Source organism: Schistocerca americana, chromosome 1, assembly GCF_021461395.2.
Source record: "Schistocerca americana isolate TAMUIC-IGC-003095 chromosome 1, iqSchAmer2.1, whole genome shotgun sequence".
In the NCBI taxonomy this organism is placed as follows: domain Eukaryota; kingdom Metazoa; phylum Arthropoda; class Insecta; order Orthoptera; family Acrididae; genus Schistocerca; species Schistocerca americana.
In genome coordinates, this window is record NC_060119.1 from 187,056,278 (window position 1) to 187,073,162 (window position 16,885).

The window sequence follows — 16,885 nt, forward strand, 5'->3', positions numbered from 1 at the left end:
AGACAACGCAGTCTGTGGGTGCGCCATTCTGTACGTTGTCTTTCTACTGTAAGCGTGTGCTGTTCACAATGTGCAAGTGTGCTGTAGACAACATGGTTTATTCCTTAGAACAGAGGATTTTTCTGGTGTTGGAATTCCACCGCCTAGAACACAGTGTTGTTGCAACAAGACGAAGTTTTCAACGGAGGTTTAATGTAACCATAGGACCGAAAAGCGATACAATAAAGGATCTGTTTGAAAAATTTCAACAGACTGGGAACGTGACGGATGAAAGGTAGGGCGACCGCGTACGGCAACCACAGAGGGCAACGCGCAGCTAGTGCAGCAGGTGATCCAACAGCGGCCTCGGGTTTCCGTTCGCCGTGTTGGAGCTGCGGTCCAAATGACTCCAACGTCCACGTATCGTCTCATGCGCCAGAGTATACACCTCTATCCATACAAAATTCAAACGCGGCAACCCCTCAGCGCTGCTACCATTGCTGCACGAGAGACATTCGCTAACGATATAGTGCACAGGATTGATGACGGCGATATGCATGTGGGCAGCATTTGGTTTACTGACGAAGCTTATTTTTACCTGGACGGCTTCGTCAATAAACAGAACTGGCGCATATGGGGAACCGAAAAAGCCCCATGTTGCAGTCCCATCGTTCCTGCATCCTCAAAACGTACTGGTCTGGGTGCCATTTCTTCCAAAGGAATCATTGGCCCATTTTTCAGATCCGAAACGATTACTGCATCATGCTATCTGGACATTCTTCGTGAATTTGTGGCGGTACAGACTGCCATAGACGACACTGCGAACACCTCGTGGTTTATGCAAGATGGTGCCTGGCCACATCGCACGGCCGACGTCTTTAATTTCCTGAATGAATATTTCGATATTCGTGTGATTGCTTTGGGCTATCCGAAACATACAGGAGGCGGCGTGGATTGGCCTCCCTATTCGCCAGACATGAACCCCTGTGACTTCTCTCTGTGGGGACACTTGAAAGACCAGGTGTACCGCCAGAATCCAGAAACAATTGAACAGCTGAAGCAGTACATCTCATCTGCATGTGAAGCCATTCCGCCAGACACGTTGTCAAAGGTTTCGTGTAATTTCATTCAGAGACTACGCCATATTATTGCTACGCATGGTGGATATGTGGAAAATATCGTACTATAGAGGTTCCCAGACCGCAGCGCCATCTGTTGTTGAAAATTGTAACTACTGTAATTTCGAAAGTTTGTCTGCCTGAAAATGTACTGTTGTCCCAAGCATATTGCAACAAACGGTGTATTTCTATCGCTGCTCGTTTAGTTTTTATTGCTGTTTCAAATATACCGGTCATTTTTGAAACACCCTGTATTAATGTGACCACCGCCAATGTTCAGTCTCAACGAGCAATAAACCACTCAAAGACGGCAGGTGGCAGCACTAGCAGTGGAGGGTAAATAAAGTGTGTTAGAGGGATGCACAAAACATTAGTGTGGAAACGAAGTGATTTATCTGAAGTCCAAAAGGGCTTGAACACTGGATTTTGGACCAAGGGTGAAACTATTTCCGAAACAGCTAAGTTAGTGAACTGTTCACGTATTCTCGATGTTAAAGCATGCCATGCGTGGCAAAATGGCGTTATCTAAAACCGGCGCCCAGGCCATTGTTGGTGCACCACAGGCTGTAGACGACATGGGTGAACGACGGCTGTCGAGACGAGTATGGGAGAATAGACATGCAACAGTTCAGCAAGTGACTGCCCAGATTAACGAGACGGGGTTACCACCAGCGTCTCAGCAACAACCGTTTCTGCTAATGAGTGTCTGGTTCATGCACCTATGCTGGCTTCTGGTCATCGGCGACGAAGGCTGGAATTTGCACGCCAATACTGTAACTGGACGTCCACTAGCGACAGATGGCCTTTTCAGACGAATCATGTTTTATTTTCTGTCGGACAGACGGCCGTTGGGGTGTACGGCCCTGCAACAGTCGTTGGAAGAGTTCAATCCGGTGGAGGAAGCGTTGTGGCCTGGGGAATGTTTACGTTGCACTGCCTGGGTGATCTCGACATTCCGGAAGGAACAATCGATAAAAAGAAGAATTCATCTATCCTTGAGGAGCATGTAGTTTGCTTTTCCTCGGTACGATGGCATTACCCTCAATTCAATATGTTGTACATCTCCCAGTATACGTGCGTGGTTCGAGGAGCATCGGATGAGCTTACCGTTATCCTGGCCATCAAACTTCCCGAATTATACAATATATAAAAGGGAAATGTTGATGGCAATAATTTCGAAACTATTCTTGACTATTTAAAATTTTAATACGATACACATCTAACGTGCATATCGTTGTTGCAAATATAATTTCCTGAAACAGCTTCCAGAAAGAAAACGCTGTGTTGTGCCGTGAAAATATACGATTTCGTTTTCTTTCTCGCAGTCAGGTTCAACTACAATATCAATCAATAGACAAATTTGTCTCCATTATTTCTTGCTTCGCAAGATCAAAGACAGCATTATGTGACAACCAAGCCTCAAGGTATGTGTGATGCATCCCACTATATACTCATTACAGAAATGGGGACATAACTGACTTGAGCATATGGATATTAAGAACAATTCTGTACAACAGTTGCACAATGAAGGACATCTGGATGTTCAATATATCAGCTCCATGGAACAAATTACAGACGTATTAATGAAAGGAATTATGAGTGTACAATTCAACAGACTGAGTCTCAAGAGAAGGATAACTAAATTGGGAGGCACTTAATGCTTTAATATTTGCGCTTTGGTTCTATATCTTTGTTGTGGCATTTTCTGAAATCATCGAGTGGAATTATTAATTTGAGGAGGCTGTTGAAGTACGAACAATTTAATAATTATGGTTTGATGTTGTCTCTTTCCTTTGTTGTTTGTGTTTCTCGCTGCCTTTGTTCGTTTTTCAATATTTTTCCTGCAGCGGTGACAGTGCTGTAATTGTAATATCAAAGAAAGTTTTGGTATTTGTCTAACAGTGGCTTCCCGACTTGCAGCTAGCAAATATTCACAAAAGTTTCTGGTTATAAATTTAAAAATTTTATAGCTTGATTAAGTGAAGTTTCTCACGAAAAAGAATCACATCAAGGCAATATAAGATAGCAACAAATTCTTACTACGTACCCTAAAACTTGAGTTAAAGGGTCGTCGCTGTTACACGGCCTCTTCAGTTCCTTAATTAATCTCCTTAGTTTCAGTGTGCATTTTATATAAATATACTGGTGTGCAAGGCTTAAAAGTGACTTACATACCTCTGATAATAGACCGGTCGACAGTACGCAGCCGGCAGTGGTTGCTGAGCGGTTCTAGGCTCTTCAGTCCGGAACCGCGCGACTGCTACGGTCGCAGTTTCGAATCCTGCCTCGGGAATGGATGTGTGTGATGTCCTTGGGTTAGATAGGTTTTAAATAGTTCTAAGTTTTACGTGACTGAGGACCTCAGACGTTAAGTCCCATAGTGCTCAGAGCCATTTGAACCATTTTTTTTGACAGTATGCAGGACATTGACATAAAGACGCGAGTGTGTAACGGCACCTCGTTGTAAGAGTACTGGGGTGAACGCTGTTACTGCCTACCCGATCTGTCTCAGGCGTAAAGGCGACGGTGTCTCCACCTTAGGCAGTTCTTCAGTTCGCTTTGACAGCTAAAACTTTGCTATTGATTGTGATCCCAACATACCAACTAAATTTGAAGTAACTGGTATGCTGTTTCTTTATCCGGATGCGGTTTCTTGACCACACAAGTACCTTCTCTATACATACACTGACGTAAAAACTTACGTACGAAAATAACTTTCGCATGATGCATAACATAGAGCTATGAAACTTGTACCAAACGTAGGAAGAACTGCTACATTAACGTACAGAAGGTAAGTGAAAGAAACACGCAATGGGACTAACAGAAATGACACTTTTATTAACGGACAGTAAATTACACTGAAGTCATCGCGATTTCTGATGGTCCCCTGGACGTTGCAAAAGGTGTAACATGGTTTTTAGTAGGGTGTGTGATTACCACGAGCGTCAATGAATGCTCTGCAACGCGCTTCCAAGCTGACCACAGCCGGCCGCTGTGGCCGAGCGGTTCTAGGCGCTTCAGTCCGGAACCGCGCTGCTGCTACGGTCGCAGGTTCGAGTACTGCCTCGGGTATGGAGGTGTGAGATGTCCTTAGGTTAGTTAGGTTTACGTAGTTCTAAGTCTAGGAGACTGATGACCTCAGATGTTAAGTCCCATAGTGCTTAGAGCCATTTGAACCATTTTTTTTCTGACCACAAGGTTGGTAACGAGTTCGTGTTGCAGGGTCTTCCATTCCTCCAGTCACGTGGTCGACAACTGCTGGACAGTCTGTCGCTGGTGGCTGTGGACGTCCTGCACTACACCTCTCCAACGGATGCCACATGTCCTCGATGGGATTTCAATCGGGAAACGAGCAGTTTTTATTTCAGCTCAGAGAGCACAATGCTTGACATGTTCCGACTACAGATACCACATCAGTTCTATGAGTTTCAGGTCTGAATACTAAGGCGGCAGTGAGGGGTAACAAATCTGTTTTCCTGCTTGCCTTAATACTGGGCTCAATATATGTGTGATTTCTGACAAACCAGAACTTTATTTGCTTTGTAGTTACTACTGGTAGGTTGTTTATTTGCCTGCTTTTGCGGAGGTAGTTCTGGGTTAAGCCGGGTCTCTACGATTTAAAAAAAGTACTGATCAGTAGTTCGAAGTTTTCTTTGTGAGTCGTTTATGAGAAGCGTGCCCAGAACGAAACCTATGTCGCCACTTGAATACACGACAGTAAAACATCGACTAGTACTTTTTACGACTGTCACATTCCCAAGGTTTATTCATAGAGTAATGTCTATCGACCTACTTTTGTGTAGATAAAGCATTAACGGATATAATTCTAACGACCCACTTTTTCCTCAAAAATCTATTGTAGTAGACACAAAATCAACACCAACCGCAGTAGTATGTTTAGATGTCAATTACCTCAGAAGATGATGAAAAGAGTGAAGCAAAGGCGGATGAGATAAAAGAAATTATTCAGTTAAGAAGACGAAAATTTAATTGCGATGGAGGGCTGAAATACGATGGTACGAAAAGAATGAGAAGAGAAAACAGAAGAGGAACGCAGAGTATCGGAAAAAAATGAAATGGAAACCGCCTTGTAAAATTTTGCAAAGAGCATTATTTAATCATAATTTACACTTCGTTTAAGAGTCATCAAACACAACTGTATATGTGGAGGAGGCCTGGAGACACCGGAAGGTTTCAGATAGACTATATAATGGTTAGACGTACTGCGAAATCAACTTTTAAGTCGCGAAAAGTTTCCAAGCGCAGATAGAACTCTGGCAGTAATTTATTGGTTATGAACCGTAAAATAAAACGGAAGAAATTGCAGAAAGGAAGGAAATTAAGGAGACGATAAATTAAGATGGTAAGACATGAAGAAGATGGTACCGTGTTAGTTCTAAGAATTAGGCTGCCCTGCAGCTGTGGCATCATAGTGCAAATTGTTCATCTTCACCGACATCGACACTCTGCAAATCACACTTAAGTGCCTGGCAGAGAGTTCATCCAACCACCTTTACAATAACCCTCTATTATCCCACTCTCGGACAGCTAGTGGTAGACTGAAGAAAGGCAAACCGTCCTTTACAGCGTTTGTAGATTAAGAAAAAGCTTCTGATAATGTTGACTGCAGTACTATATGTGGAATTCTGAAGTTAGTAATGATAAAGTGCAGGGAGTCGAAGGTTATTTACTCTGTTTTAAGCAGAAATGATACTAGTTTCACAGGCTTCGACATGGTCGCGGATCAAAACAGTGATTCAGGGAATGTAGAATGAACTTTTTTTTATTTCCGTCAGTGATCACAAAAATTTTAGTTGTTAGACTATCGGTTCCGGTCAGCAGTGACCATCATCAGATCTGCAGCAAAACGTGGTAAATGCTTACTAAATGGTAAATCCAATTATTGGACAGATTACACCTAAAAACTTATTTACTGCTTGTATGAACACCAAACTGCAGTTACACCCTGAGGTGACACAAGTCACGGGTACATCTAATATCATGTCCTCCTGTCCGGCGTAGGGCGGAAACTAGATCCGGTTCTGACTCAACTAGTCGTTGGAAGTCCCCTGCAGAAATATTGAGCCATGCTTCCTCTACAGAGAGCCATAATTGCGAAAGTGCTTCCAGTACAGGTTTTTGTGCACGAACTGACCTCTCGGTTATGTTCCATAAATGTTCGATGGGATTCTTGCCGGGCGATCTGTTTGGTCAAACAATTCACTCGATTTGTCCCGAGTGTTCTTCAAACCAATAGCCAACAATTGTGCCGCGGTGACACGGCGGATTGTCTGCCATTGTTTGGGAACAAGAAGTCCATGAAAGGGTGCATATGGTCTCCATGTAGCCGAACATAACTATTTCCAGTCAATGATTGGTTCAATTGGACCAGAGCACCCAGTCAATGCCATGTAAATATAGCTCACACCATTATGCACCCACCTCAGGGTTTCACAGTCCTTGTTGACAGCTTGGGTTCATGGCTTCGTGCGTTCTGCGCCACACACGAACCCTACCGTCAGCTCTTACCACCCTTTGACCAGGCGGCAGTTTCCCAGCCGTCGAGAACCAAACCGCTATGGTCACGAGCACAAGTGAGGCGCTGGAGGCGGTCTCGTGCTGTTGGGAAAGGCTATCACGTCGATAGTCTGCTGCCGTAGCCCATTAACGCCAAATTTCGCCGCACTGTCCTGACGGATATGTTCGTCGTATATCTCACATTTCTGCAGTTATTTCACCCAGTGGTGCTTGTCTATTAGCACTGACAGCTGTACGCAAAGGTCGTCCAGTGAAGACCGTCGGCCACTGCGTTGTCCGTGATGAGAGGCAATACCTGAAATTTGGTATTCTGTTGATACTGCAGATCTCAGAATATTGAATTCCCTAGCGATTTCCGAAAGGGAATGTCCCTTACGTCTAGTTCCAGCCACCACTCCGCGTTCAAAGTCTGTTAATTCTCATAGTGCGGCCATAATCACGTCGGAAACCTTCTGAAAGGAATCTCCTGTGTACAAATGACGCCACCTCCAGTGCACTGCCCTTCTATATCTTGTGTACGCGATGCTACCTCCATCTTTATATGTGCATGCTGCTATTCCATCACTTTTATCACCTCACTGTAAGAGTCAAAGGGCATGAAAATGAAGGAGAATTTGAGAAAGGGGGATCTTTGGGGAGGGAATTAAGGTTCTCTCGTATTGTGATTCTGTTACAGGTGACAGCTTGAATGTTCAGCTGAATAGTGGCTTTGAAAGAGATTATAAGAGGAACAAATATAACAAGGGTAATTAGTAACGTCGAATTAAATCAGGGGAGCTGAGAGACCGGGAGTAGGAAAGGAGACGCCGAAAGTAGTGGCGCATCTTATTATTTTGGGCGGTAAAATAACTAAGAAGTAAAGATGATTTCATAATAATAGTTTAGTGTGGCTCACTGGCCTGGTGCAGAATTTTCAATTGGGCGCCACTTCGGCGACTTACGTGTTCCTAACTTACTCCAGTTATCCAATCGCTGAAAGGGGACCTACAGTTTAACGTGGAATCCGGACCACGTGTCGTTTCTGCCGTCTCCTCACTTCGTTGAGAGGTGAAAGAAAGTTAAAAGTCAGACTGAAAACTCCAAAGGCCATCCGGGATTCGGCCCTGCGACCTTTTAGTTTCCAGTCACGCCCTTTACCGCTATTCATTTTGATCGTCATTGTTCTCGTTATTTGATTTGAGCGGATGTCACATTACACCCATTCAAGTTCAGTACTGAATATTTCACTCGCTCATTTTTAACTACACTCCTGGAAATGGAAAAAAGAACACATTGACACAGATGTGTCAGACCCACCATACTTGCTCCGGACACTGCGAGAGGGCTGTACAAGCAATGATCACACGCACGGCACAGCGGACACACCAGGAACCGCGGTGTTGGCCGTCGAATGGCGCTAGCTGCGCAGCATTTGTGCACCGCCGCCGTCAGTGTCAGCCAGTTTGCCGTGGCATACGGAGCTCCATCGCAGTCTTTAACACTGGTAGCATGCCGCGACAGCGTGGACGTGAACCGTATGTGCAGTTGACGGACTTTGAGCGAGGGCGTATAGTGGGCATGCGGGAGGCCGGGTGGACGTACCGCCGAATTGCTCAACACGTGGGGCGTGAGGTCTCCACAGTACATCGATGTTGTCGCCAGTGGTCGGCGGAAGGTGCACGTGCCCGTCGACCTGGGACCGGACCGCAACGACGCACGGATGCACGCCAAGACCGTAGGATCCTACGCAGTGCCGTAGGGGACCGCACCGCCACTTCCCAGCAAATTAGGGACACTGTTGCTCCTGGGGTATCGGCGAGGACCATTCGCAACCGTCTCCATGAAGCTGGGCTACGGTCCGGCACACCGTTAGGCCGTCTTCCGCTCACGCCCCAACATCGTGCAGCCCGCCTCCAGTGGTGTCGCGACAGGCGTGAATGGAGGGACGAATGGAGACGTGTCGTCTTCAGCGATGAGAGTCGCTTCTGCCTTGGTGCCAATGATGGTCGTATGCGTGTTTGGCGCCGTGCAGGTGAGCGCCATAATCAGGACTGCATACGACCGAGGCACACAGGGCCAACACCCGGCATCATGGTGTGGGGAGCGATCTCCTACACTGGCCGTACACCACTGGTGATCGTCGAGGGGACACTGAATAGTGCACGGTACATCCAAACCGTCGTCGAACCCATCGTTCTACCATTCCTAGACCGGCAAGGGAACTTGCTGTTCCAACAGAACAATGCACGTCCGCATGTATCCCGTGCCACCCAACGTGCTCTAGAAGGTGTAAGTCAACTACCCTGGCCAGCAAGATCTCCGGATCTGTCCCCCATTGAGCATGTTTGGGACTGGTTGAAGCGTCGTCTCACGCGGTCTGCATGTCCAGCACGAACGCTGGTCCAACTGAGGCGCCAGGTGGAAATGGCATGGCAAGCCGTTCCACAGGACTACATCCAGCATCTCTACGATCGTCTCCATGGGAGAATAGCAGCCTGCATTGCTGCGAAAGGTGGATATACACTGTACTAGTGCCGACATTGTGCATGCTCTGTTGCCTGTGTCTATGTGCCTGTGGTTCTGTCAGTGTGATCATGTGATGTATCTGACCCCAGGAATGTGTCAATAAAGTTTCCCCTTCCTGGGACAATGAATTCACGGTGTTGTTATTTCAATTTCCAGGAGTGTATTACACAGGGCAGCTAGCCCTTTAAAAAAAACATGCCAAGCTACCATTCCGGGGCCGCTAGACCCTAAGGCCCTACTAGAGGAATCAAGAAGTAGACTGATAATGCGAAGAGAAATCTTACGGACAGGAAGTAGACTGACAATACGAAAGAAAAGGAAAAGAAGGAAGGTCAGGGTTTAGCTTTCCGTCGACATCGATGTCATTAAATACAGTGCAGTAGCTCCAATTGTTTCAAGCGTGATGGACGAAATCGAGGGTGCCCTTTGCAGAGGAACCATCGTGGCATTTGCCTGAAGAGATTCGGGAAAATCTCGGTAAACATAACTCTGGGTGACTGTACGCAGATTTGAACCGCAGGCAACCCGATTGAGAGTCCAGTGTGCTAACCACTGCACCATCTGGTGACAATACGAAGATTTACGAACAAAAAGATGTTTATTAACATCGAATACTACTCTGAAGAGCGAAAGAAACTGGTACACCTGCGTAATATCGTGTAGGGCCGCCGCGAGCACACAGAAGTGCGGCAACACGACGTGGCATTGACTCGACTATTGTTTGAAGTAGTGTTGGAAGGAACTGACACCATGAATCCTGCAGGGCTGTCCATAAATCCGTAAGAGTACGGCGGACTGTAGATCTCTTCTGAACAGCAAGGCATCCCAGATATGCTCAATAATGTTCATGGCTGCGGAGCTTGGTGGCCAGCGGAAGTGTTTAAACTCAGAAGAGCGTCCCTGGAGCCACTCTGTAGCAATTCTGGTCGTGTGGGGTGTCGCATTATCCTGCTGAAATTGCCAAAGTCCGTGGAATGCACAATTGACATGAATGGATGCAGGTCATCAAACATGACCTGTCAGAGTTGATCTAGTCGTATCAGGAGTTCCATATCACTCCAACTGCAGAAGCCCCACACCATTACAGAGCCTTCAGGAACTTGGAACAGTTCCCTGCTGATATGCAGGGTCCATGGATTCATGAGGTTGTCTCCACACCCGTACACGTCCATCCGCTCGATACAATCTGAAACGAGACACGTCCGACCAGGTAACATGTTTCCAGTCATCAACAGTCGAATGGTGTTGTCGATGGGCTCGGCCGATGCGTAAAGCTTTATGTCGAGCAGCTATCGAAGGTACACGAGCGGCCTTTCGACTCCGAAAGCCCATATCGATGATGTTTCGTTGAACGGTTCGCATGCTGACACTTGTTGATAGCCCAACAATTAAATCTGCAGAAATCTGCGGAAGGGTTGCACTTCTTTTACGTTGAACGATTCTCTTCAGTCGTCTTTGGTCCAGGCTGCAGCGATGTCAGAGATTTGATGTTTTACCGGATTCCTGAGATTCACGGTACACTCTTGAAATGGTTGTACGGGAAAATCCCCACTTCATTGCTCTCTCAGAGACGCTGTGTCTCATCGCTCTTGCGCCGACTTCAACACCACCTTCAAACTAACTTAAATCTTGATAACCTGCCAGTGTAGCAGCAGTAACAGATCTAACAACGGCGCCAGACACTTGTTGTCTTATACAGACGTTGCCGACCGCAGCGCCGTATTCTGCCTGTTTACATATCTCTGTATTTGAATACGCTTGCCTACTCCAGTTTCTTTGGAGCTTCAGTGTATTTAAAGTGTTATGAACTTATTTCCGAATGTCTTCGAGTGTAGCCTCATGTGTAAGTGAAAGCACCTTTAGAGATGATTTGATCAAGTAACTAGAGAAGAGATACTGCCTCGAGTCGTCGAGAAAAGAAACATCCGGCACAACTTGACTAAAGAACAGATCTGTTCCTGCGATACACAGAGTGTTTATAAATGAATGTCGGGGTATTAACGCTTTATAATACTTATTACATTAAACTTCCAGTTATAAATAATATGTCAAATGAAAGAGCAACTCAAACAGTTTTACCAAGAGCCTTATAAATGTTTACTGGCATAGCGAAGTACGCGATTGGTTGAACTTCACTGTACCCAAGCGCTGGATATCCCGCAAGGGGCCCAATGACAGGGCTTGCTTTGCATGACCTCCACGTTCACCCGACCTAACGCCATGCGATTTTTTCCTTTGGGGCTTCATTAAGGATCGTTTTTACGTGCCTCCGCCACCAGCAGACCTCCCTGAATTAAGAAACCGGATTGAAGCAGCTCTTGCTACAATCAGTGAAGACACACTTATGAACCTTTGCGAAGAACGGGGCTATAGACTTGATATGTGCGGTGTAATAAAAAATTGAACATTTATAAGTGTAATGTACAGACGGTAGCGGAGCCAGGATGGGGAAGGTATAGGCACACTTATTTGGTCTAAGCCTTGTTGACACGAATTTATTATTTAACAATAATTGGTTATACATCCAAGTTACTACAATTAACAGTTTAAAAGGAAATTTTAGCAATAAATTTTTTTTAAACATTCTATAGAAGAACATGCTGCCTCACTCTGAAACATTATATAAAGGTACTGTTAGTAAAGGGTATATTACATCGTACAATAGTGCAACATGTACAAATATTAACAATTACACCAAAAAAATATTGAACTTGTGATTTGTACTACATGTAAATCAAACCTTAAAAAAATCAAATTTGTCAGGAGTGCAACAAATTCCCTACTGCCTGCTAAAAAAAGTGGCAATGATGATTTTTTTTTTTTTTTTTTTTTTTTTTTTACCTCCTGATTTCACTTAAGCTTACGTAAACCCTACACAAATGTCAATGTCATGTGACATCAGTTCACCTTTCGTGACAAACACAAAATTTCTATATTTTTTTATATCAGTTAAGTAAGCTACATGACAGAAATAACATTAACACTGTCAAGTTTTCGATTTCACGACGGTTGTGTTATTTAGCAAATTTTCACCAAAATCAATTCAGTCAGTCTCAAGAAGAAACACAACTTAATACACAAATATGGCAATATCAAGAAATAGATGGGTTTATCCCAAGCAATATTAGTAGAATTAGGAAATTTGCAATTTAAACGCACCAATTTTAACAAAGTCTAATGTAATAATAATTTGGACAGAACTTTCATAAAATGATCGATGATAGTGGATACCGTGCCATACACTATGAAATAAATTAAGAATTATTCACAGTAGACACCTGGCACATGATGATATTCTCTAAAGTATTTCAAATCACAAAATGTTGGCTGCAAGTATCAACCCCATAGTAAAGTAATGATCATGAAATGTAATAAAAGTATATGAAAATTTCGGCCATAGCCAGGTGACGAGAACCACACAAACACAGTTTCCTGTTACACTCGAGTGCTAGGCCCAACAAACAACAGCTGGTCATGAAAAACCACGCTAAGCAAGCGAGCATTCCGTCCTCCCCACATGCTCGCAAACAGCCATACTCGTCGCAGTCGTTAATCGGCAGGCACCAGCTGACTCCCCGCCGCAACCGTCCTGTCGCCATATAGCGACCGAGCCGTCCTCCCAAAACTTGCTTCGCGCACCAGCGCCAACAACGCTCAGCGATCACGCCCCCTATTGGGCGACGAAATCAAGTGAAATAATCTAGCGGGTAAATCAAAAATGCTGAGCCGTGACACGGCTCAATAAGGTTCTGAGCAAAACTGTTTGAATTGTTCTTTCATTTGACATATCATTTATAACTGTAAGTTTAATATAATAAATGTTATAGAGCGTTAAAACCTCGCCGCCAAGGCCAAGCGATAACAGTGTTTACATAAAAAAGCTGTTGCATCCTTGAGCATCCGGTTCTAGATGTATCCTTGTCCGGTTAGTGGCTGACGCTGCAGATCTTTATTTATGGAAATATACAGTACAATCAGCTACAAATTTTACATATTCAGATACACTTTTACCTTTAACCCAAATAAATACAGACTCATTTGGATTAATTTTTCTTTTGCTACGAGTATACAAGATAAGTGGAGAAGTTGAGTCATAAGCTGATTTACCAAAATCTTTATTAGCAATTTCAAACATATGATAGGTACGACAGGCAATTACATCTCTATCGTTAAAACTTTCGAGTCCAGGTACACTAGGAACTCCACTACCACCTCTCACTATGGCAACAGTGAACCATCCATTTCCATGTGAGAATGTGTTGTTTATATCCAAGCTAAAATTAAGTGAACATCCAAGAAATACACAAGGTCCATTGACGAGGGCGTGGCCTGCAACACTCTTCACTGGAATGCGATTCTTCTTGTCTCCTGATGTTGTTGTTAGTTGAATGTTTTCTATGGCTTTGTAGACTGTTGTGCGTGAACGACGTCGGTATCTCCTGTAAGTCATGCCTTACAGGAGATACCGACGTCGTTCTCGCACAACCATAGAAAACATTCAACTAACAACAACATCAGGAGACAAGAAGAATCGCAACCATAGAAAACATTCAAGTAACAACAACATCAGGAGACAAGAAGAATCGCATTCCAGTGAAGAGTGTTGCAGCCCACGCCCTCGTCGATGGACCTTGTGTATTTCTTGGATGTTCACTTAATTTTAGCTTGGATATAAACAACACATTCTCACATGGAAATGGATGGTTCACTGTTGCCATAGTGCGAGGTGATAGTAGAGTTTCTAGTGTACCTGGACTCGAAAGTTTTAACGATGGAGATGTAATTGCCTGTCGTACCTATCATATGTTTGAAATTGCTAATAAAGATTTTGGTAAATCAGCTTATGACTCAACCTCTCCACTTATCTTGTATACTCGTAGCAAAAGCAAAATTAATCGAAATGAATCTGTATTTATTTGGGTTAAAGGTAAAGGTGTATGTAAATATGTAAAATTTGTAGCTGATTAAATCCATAAATAAAGATCTGCAGCGTCAGCCACTAACCGGACAAGGGTACATCTAGATGCGGAGGCTCAAGGCGCTGTATCTTGACGCATCAAGCAATCATCAGTTAGGCAGTGAATGAAAGTGGTGCTGAGGGGGAGGGGAGGTGGGAGGGGGGGGGGGGGAAGAATTGTAGAGAGATGCCGAAGCTTTATTACTCGGACTAATGTCTACAACAGCAACAAGAACAGAACAGAAGTTCCGGTGATGGAGTAGTCAGTGCGCAGCCCGTCACCTCAGCCCAGAGGAAGTAAGTCTGCTGGAGCAGCGGACGGGGGGGGGGGGGGGGGGGGGGGCAGAAGTTGGATCTCATTTGGCAGCAGCCGACCAGCTTATCAGGCGAGTTATAGCGGCCGCGTCCGGGTATCGATTGGTCGCTTTGTGGGCCAGCTGTCCGGCTATTCCTGTCGCTGGCCAGGCGCTGACTCACGTCTGACCAGCTGTTACCTCGTGCTCCAAATGCAAACGCGACTCCAGCCCTACAGCGTCTCTGTAGTACTCCGCGAGGGTTCGCAGATGGAGAGGCTATGCGACGCACAGTGGGCCAGCTCGCTTCAAAACCTGAACAGCACGGAAATAGAAAAAGGTACACCTTCCGATTTTAGTCGCGCGAAGCCTTTTGTAGACGGCACTGGTGCATACTTGTAGCTCCCAGTCACAAGTCGACAGGACACTTGGTGTGGCAGTTGCCGGTAAACAGTGAATGGGACAACGAGGCAGTTTTCAGATATTTTTTGTATGGGCTGTTTAAGGCCACATTCTCATTCAAATGAACAAAAAATATGGAAAACTTGGAGATCTTTTTGAGAAAAAGGAAAGACACACAAAGGATCTGCTTTCAGATTTTGATTAACTATACGTTGCACTTTAGTTTAGATCAGGGGTCTCCAAACATTTTAGTCCGCGGGCCACATTGACTCCTCCACGAAGTCATAAGGGCCAAGATCTACCTAGTGGAATTAAAGCACCCTAGCACTCCATGATCGCCGTAATGTAAGGCTAAAGGAAAGATGAAATCGCAAAAATCTAAGGTTGTGGGAACTACGATTTTTATTTAATTACGTAATTTTGATTGGTGGACGTACCTGACCGCGGTGTATTGGTCGCGATAGGTCTCGAAACTCAATTGTTGGCAGTATAGGTCATCATCATCAGTTATCTGCTATATTAGCGGGTCCTTTGCCTCTCCATTTTCTGCGATCCATTGCTTCCTTCTTAAGGCTGCTGTATGTTGTACCGTCCATCATGTCATCCAGTATCTGGAACCTCTTCCTTTCTCGCTTCCTTTTCCCTTCTACATAACAGTATAGGTACCACCTCAAATATTTGGCGGGCCGGATACCGGTGATGTCCGGCCAGCTAACGGGGGCCGGTTTGCCGGACCTCGCGGGCCGGTTTCGGCCCGCGGGCCGTATATTGGAGACCCCTGGTTTAGATTTTCAATACAAAAAAAGCAATAAAATGGCACTCACACTTAAGGTTCGATCAAAGGCCTGCGAGTTTGAAGTACGCAGATTGCATGCAGTGTAGCACCCCAGGGGTTATCTGAAATCAAAAATGTATACCATCAGTCGAAACTACATTAAATTTATGGAAGCTTATACCTAATTACAATGAAACAACCTGAAAATTAACGATATGATGCTAATTTGATGTTTGAGTTCGATTTTTGAATTTTTTCACTCTTTTTGGCTTTACAAAAACAGTTAATATTAACAAATTTCTTATATTACAGGTATCAGCTCCCATGAAAAGTGTTTCCTTTTTGGTGGTCAAAGGTAGAAGTTAACAGGTTGAACTGCTTCTGTTTTATGCTGCAAGCAGTTCCGAAAAATCGTTTCTCGAGAAAAACCTGTTTTAAGTTTAGGGAAAACTTTTATGAGTTTTATTAGTTCAATTTGCATAAAAACTACATGTTGTTATGTGTTTTCGATGTCACTGACCACAAATCCAAAGTCAGACTTTCAAAATTCAAAATTGCTAATTCAATATGGCGGACCACAAATTTTGTTCTGACCAGTTTTGACCAAAATTTGACCAGAGAATGTTTTCGCTACTTAAGTTTAGTCTGTAATACTAGGATCGTATATCAACCCTTCCTTTAAGTCGAATTGTTCCTGGAGAGCAGTTTCCTCGTTTTTCGAGGCGAGAGAAGCAGATCTGGCCGAGCTGGATATGCTGCGTTCGGCAGCCTGCAAACGTTGTTCGTCAGCTTTTCCGGTCAATATGTTTGCATGTATACTGCAATAGAAGTCATTTTGTGCGTCACGGCACGGCAAATTTTTTGCCTGAGTCGGCCGTCTGCAACTGAGAGCGTCCCACGGCGACCGTGACACTGCTTCGAACAATGGACTGTGTAAACTTGTGTTACGCACCGGTTAAAAAACCTTTCGCCCCAACATTCTAGACACACACACCTTTCAAAAATGCAATAAAAAATCGAATTTTCCACCATTTTGAATGAGAACCTGGGCTTACTTCATGTAAGCGACGCTGTCCTGTTACAAGGATAAAGTAAGATGGGTACCTTTCGTAAAAGCACGTTTACGGTGTTTTTAACCAGTGTAATGACGTAATCGACCTAAAACTAAATTGCTACCGATGTTGTACGAAAGTGATAGCTACAAAATTTTCTCTACGTGGCTCCACTTTTGTAAATGGCTCTCCTTAATAGTATAGTTAACGAGTTCAAATGTATTTGCGTGCCCATTTTTTGACGTTTTTGGTGGGCGTTTGTTTTT